A 6322-nucleotide genomic window follows, 5' to 3' on the forward strand; every position below is an offset into this window, starting at 1 on the left:
AGGGAATTCATCTCAGCTGAGATTCTGACACCAGTTTAACTCTGCTTCCCATACCCAATCCCACCCTCCACATATAGGCCCACCCATACTTCTAGATTTATCTATTGTGATAAATCTGATTTTAAAATCCCTAGGCAGGTGGAGTATCTTACTTGCCCTCTAAATACAGGTTCAATTCTCCTGTTCTCCAGATGTGGGGAAGAGAAGGTAAGCTGTAGCCTTTCAAACATCAGGAGCTTTAGGAACTTGTAAGAAGCCAAGAATGACAGGTCTAAAATTAGACATACCCCCGTGTGCTGGTCTCAGTGCAAACCAGGCTACTCTTGTAAGTACGGAGGATTTGAATTTCCTGTTGCTTGAAATATTTTTGTATATTTCAATATTCTCATAAGTAAACTAAGGCAATGTGGGCTATATGAAATTACTATAAGGTGGGTGCACAACTGGGTGACATGGTATTCAAAGAGTAGTTCTCAATATTTTGCTGTCAAACTAGGAGAACATAGCTAGTGGGGTCCCACAGGGGTCAGTCCTGGGTCTGGTTCTAGTCAGTATTTTCATTAAGGACCTGGATAATAAAGTGGAGAGTATGCTGATCAAATTTGCAAATGACACCAAGTTGGGGGTTGCAAACACTTTGGAAGACAAGATTTGAATTCCAAATGACCTTGACAAGTTGGAGAATTGGGATGAACTTCAACAAGATGAACTTCAATAAAGACAAGTGCAAAGTACTTCACCTAGGGAGGAAAAAGCAAATGCACAACTACACGATGGGCTGAGTGGTAGTACTGGTGAAAAGGAGCTGGGGGTTACAGTAGATCACAGATTGAATGAGTCAATGTGATGCTGCGGTGAAAGAGGCTACACTCAGTCTGGGATGTATTAACGGGAATGTTGTACGTAAAACATGGGAGGTTAGGCGTCAGCAGGAGTACTGTACCCATTTCTGGGCACCAGACTTGAGGAAAGATCATAGAATACCAGGGTTGGAAGGGACCTCAGGAGGTATCTAGTCCAACCCCCTGCTCAAAGCAGGACCAATCCCCAGACAGATTTTTGCCCCAGATCCCTAAATGGCCCCCTCAAGGATTGAACTCACAACCCTGGGTTTAGTGGGCCAATGCTCAAACCACTGAGCTATCCCTCCCCCCTGATGTGGCTAAACTGTTTAGAATACCTGATCTATGAGGAAAGGGTTTTAAAAAAAAGGGTCATGTTTAGTCTTGAGAAAAGACAACTGACAGGAGCAGAGGAACATAAAAACTGGCGGGGGCATTTGGGCTTGGACTGGAACCTAAGCTCTTGGACCCTGCAAAGGTGGACGGTGGGGTGATTTTTCTGCCCCAGAACTTGAGCCCTGTGAGCCTGAGTCAGCTGACCTGTGCCAGTTGTGGCTGTCCCGCAGGTCTTTTATTCCTGTGTAAACATACCTAGGGGTTGAAGGCATGTCTTTCATGTACTGTGGCCCTACTGGCTTTCTGGAAGAGATAGGTGCGGTAAGATGACGGTTCTTGAATCACAGAGGGGCTCTCCTGCATTACAAACCTCTACAGTCACATTGGTGGGTTGGTGTCTTGCTGTTTTTATTCTTTTCTGAGTGCTTTGGTTTGCACTCAGTTGCATTTTCTCTACATCTTTCCTCTAAAAGGTATTTGCAGGCAGCCCTTTACAACCTTTCTTCAGCACAGGCTCTCCTTCATGCCAGTAGTAAAGGGGACTAGGAGGCCTGGATGCAGACCATGTAATCTTGGATAAGAAATTTAACTTCTTTGTAAAATGGGGCTAATTCTTACCTCCTCTTGTTTGTAAAATACATTGAGATCCTTCAATGGAAGGTGCTATAATGGTATAAAGGTCATTGCCTGGTCCTATAATACTGTCCCCTCTAGTGAATGTGGCAGCTGTTGAGATATTTAATAACTCATAGCATCAAGAATAGAGTTTGAGGGAAAGGGAATAATACTGAATACTGTAAATCAAAAGCTGCCAGGGTACTGCTATAGGAAATAACTACTCAAGTTGGAAGTTTGACCACAGCGTGGAGTTTTCATCTATGTACTTTTGAAGTATGAGATTTTAATAATCCTAACTGGCCAAGGCTCATTTTCTCATCCAAAATTATTATTTTGAATAATGTTTAGTATATTATTTTGAAACTTACATCCACGAACACTATTTTGTAAATTGTTGCTATCTCTTTTACAAAAGGTCCTAGCATACTCTGATGTCATAGTCTTAACTGTGTTGCCAACCTACGCCTTCAAAAGCATGCATCAGGCCACCCAAAATCATGGCTTGAACATTGCAAGATTTAAAAAAACAGGTTGGGGGTTCTTTTTATTTGCTTTTAGGTAGACTCAGTGAACTCACGTTTTCCAGTTGTTTGTTTTCTTTGCCCTCAGCTGGGCTGGAAATTTCTTTTATTTTAAATAGAAACCGAAATTCTCCCATATGCCTCCAGAAGCTGGGGCTATAAGAAAAGTTGGTAATACTGAAAAAATTAGTTTTGCTGCTGTTATTGCATTATTTTGAACTATGACTGTACAAAAGTGTGCAGAGGAAGTTTATTATCCCATCCATACAAGCCTGAGATGGCTTTTCAGCCTCCAGTATCTGCAATATATGGGTGTCAGACAAAGGACGGACAATCCTGCAATCTTTCTGAGGCAAAATGCCAGCTCTCACTCGGAGCTTCACCTAAAGGATTCCACAAATAAGTGCAAAGCTTGGGCCTCTTGCATGCGCTCCACGGGAGCATGGAGATGGGGGTGGAGTTATTTAACCGGCTCAGGGGTTCTCTTTTCACCCCCTGAATTGAGGACTTGTTCACCCCTCCCCTCCCCATTCAGCGTGGGTGTGGCTAGCTCAGAGCCTCCCCCCCCCATCTACCCGGAGTGTGTGTGGGTGGGGGGTTCCCCTATAGGGCTGACTCCAGGCTTGCCCCCCCCATTTCCCCACTGCAGGTGTGGGGGGGTTAGTTATGTGGCTGGTTCAGAGAGTGCGCCCCGCCCCCCCCGTGCTGTGTGGGAGGGGGGTGGCCATGAGCCTGGCTCAGGGATTGTCTCTCTCCCCCCGCCCATTTACCCTCTGGGTGGGCCAGAGGCCCAGTGCGCATGCCACGCAGCAGCGTGGTGACGTCATCCCGTCACGCACGCAGCGTCTCCCCCTTCTCCAGGTAACCGGGGATTCGGGGAAGCGGCAGCGGCGCCTGGAGCCGGAGGAGAGAGTGAGTGAGGCAGGGGCTCACGGCGCGCCTTACAGCCCCCCCCTCCGTCCTCTGCGGGCGGGCTGCCCCCCCCCCGGCCGCCTGCGCTTCATCTCCGACCCCCTCGTCCCTGCCCCGCCCCGCCCCGCCCCCTCCGCGCGCTGGGTGCCCCGCCCCCTTGTGTGTCCCGGTCCTTGCCCCGCCCCCTTGTCCCTTTCCTCCCCCCGTTGTGTGCCCCGGTCCTTGCCCCGCCCCCTTGTCCCTTTCCTCCAATCTCCCCCCCTCCCCGTTGTGTGCCCCGGTCCTTGCCCCGCCCCCTTGTCCCTTTCCTCCAATCTCCCCCCCTCCCCGTTGTGTGCCCCGGTCCTTGCCCCGCCCCCTTGTCCCTTTCCTCCAATCTCTCCCCCCTCCCCGTTGTGTGCCCCGGTCCTTGCCCCGCCCCCTTGTCCCTTTCCTCCCCCCGTTGTGTGCCCCGGTCCTTGCCCCGCCCCCTTGTCCCTTTTCTTCCCCTCCCCCTGTTGTGTGCCCCGGTCCTTTCCCTGCCCCCTTGTCCCTTTCCTCCCCCCCGTTGTGTGCCCCGGTCCTTGCCCCGCCCCCTTGTCCCTTTCTTCCCTCTCCCCCTCATTGTGTGTCCCGGTCCTTGCCCCGCCCCCTTGTCCCTTTCCTCCAATCTCCCCCCTCCCCCTGTTGTGTGCCCCGGTCCTTTCCCTGCCCCTTTCCTCCCCCTTATCCCCGCTCCTTTCCTCCCTCCCTGTTGTGTGCCCTGGTCCTTTCCCTGCCCCCAGCACTTGGAGCCCCCCACCCTCTTGTCCCCCCCCCTTTCACAGTGAAGTGGGTAATTAACATATTTGCAGTTATAGGACAAAGGAGGGTTAGTAGGTGGCACAGCGTATTACAGATTGGCTTTTTGGCCCATTACAACAATGTTTCTGGTCTGTCCAGGGTTTTTAAGTGTCCAGCAGAGTTATGAATTTAAGTTCCCAGGCTCATCTTGTGAAGATGTAGTGCAAGTTTCCTTAAAGGATAAGGACTGAGAGAGCCGATATTGCATGATCACTTTGTGAAAAGTCTCAGGAGGTAGCCGTGTTAGTCTGTACCCACAAAAACAACAAGGAGTCCGGTGGCACCTTAAAGACTAACAGATTTATTTGGGCATAAGCTTTCGTGGGTAAAAAACCCACTTCTTCAGATGTGAAAAGTGTTTGCCCATGGGTGATAGGGTGTTATTGTCTTTTATCATTTTTCTGTGCAAGTTCATTCAAGAGCAAAGTCTCTTTTCACCCACGTTGTTGGGGCATTTGATGCACTGGATGAGGTATACCACATGTTGTGATAGTCCTGTGTAGGACTCATGGATCTTGAAAGGTGTGTTTTGGCGGGACAGGGTTGATCATCGAAGCAGTGAAGATATGTCTGAAGGTTTTGCATCTGTTGTTCTGGCAGGGTCTGGTGCTGTTTTGAATTGGTGTGTTCTGGTCTGCGAGGAGCTTGCTTCTGATGGGTGAGCTTGGCGAGGTTATTTGAAGGCCAGAAGAGGGGGTTTGGGAAAGATTTCTTGCAGGATGTGGTCCCCATCAAGTATGTGTTGTAGTTATTTGATGATACCCTGTATCGGTTCTAGCCTGGGGTGGTAGGCGACAGCTAGGGGCATGTGATCAGTGGAGGGTTTTTTCCCTGAATTTGAAGCAGGTTCTGCTTAGTGGACCCTCTGAAACCTGCTTGTGGCCCCACAGGGGGCCCCAAACCATTGGTTGAGAACTAGCATGTTAAGATATGTATTCTGGATTTTCTCTTTGGTGCATATTCTGTGGTATCTGGGCACCTGGCTGTAGATAATAAATTTCTTGGTGTGTCTGGGATGATAACTGAATCTGTGGAGGTGAGTGTGGTGATCTGTGGGTGTCTTGTATTTAGTTTTCTGTAGGTTTCCATTGTTGATGCTGATCATGGTGTTCAGAAAGTTGATGCTGGTGTGGGAGTGTTCTAGAGAGAGTTTGATGGTTGGGTGTTGGTTGTTGAAGTGGTGGTAGAAATCTATGAGGGAGTTTAGGCCATCTGTCCAGAGGATGAAATATCATCAATGTATATTAGATATATCATTAGTTTTGCGGTGCGTTTTCTCCAGAAATTCTTCCTCAATGTGGCCCAGGGAGAGTTTGGCATATTGGGGAGCCATCCTAGTACTCACAGCTTTCCCATGGTTTCGCCAAAGTGTTAATGTAAAGGTGTTATGGGTGAGGATGAAATGGATGAGTTTGGCTATGTGTTTGGGGTGGATTTCTGAGCATTGTCCATTGTCCTGTTAGAAATTTAAGGCAGGCAAGCGTCACCATCATGGTGAGGGATGTAGGTTTATAGGGAGGTGACATCTTTGGTGGCAAGTATGGTGTTAATGTTGTAGAGTTTCTGCAGGAAATGGGTTGTGTCCTGGAGGAAACTGGCTGTTTGTGTGGTGAGTGGTTTGAGGATGGTCTTTGAGTCCTGATATTCCTTCAGTCAGAGTGCCATGGTCAGATATGATAGGTCTGCATAGGTTCCCTTGTTTGTGTATCTTGAGGCGCGTGTAGAAGTTTGTGGGGGATGAGGTTGTAGAGTTTCTCTTGGAGTTGTTTGGGGGTAGGATTTGATGATATCCTTAAATTCCTGTGTGAATTGTGGTGTGGGATCTTCTTTGAGTTCTTTATAGTAGATGGTGTCTGAGAGCTGTTGGTTGGCGCAGTCATCATGATTGAGCACTATGATGGCCGCCCCCTTTATCTGTTGGTTGGATTTCAGAGAGCATATAGCTATCCTCTAGGTGGTGAAGAGATTGTGATGGATGTCATGTTTAAGGATTTCACTTGATTATTTTTCCCTCTTGGAACAGTCGATGTTATGATCAAGTAAGTTTGTGTGGTTTTGTCCACTGGGGAGTGGACAGACTTTTTTCTTGTAACTGTCAGCGGGGATGAGATATACTGTATTCTGGACATTCCACACTGATCCTACTGAGACGCTGCAGCAGTTCTATTTTATAAAGCTTCCTTTGTGTATCCCCTGCAAGATAATGATACTTTATACTTATACAGCATCTTTCATCTGAGGTGCCTTACAAAGGTGGGTAAGTGTTTTTAT

Source organism: Emys orbicularis, chromosome 25, assembly GCF_028017835.1.
Source record: "Emys orbicularis isolate rEmyOrb1 chromosome 25, rEmyOrb1.hap1, whole genome shotgun sequence".
NCBI lineage: Eukaryota > Metazoa > Chordata > Testudines > Emydidae > Emys > Emys orbicularis.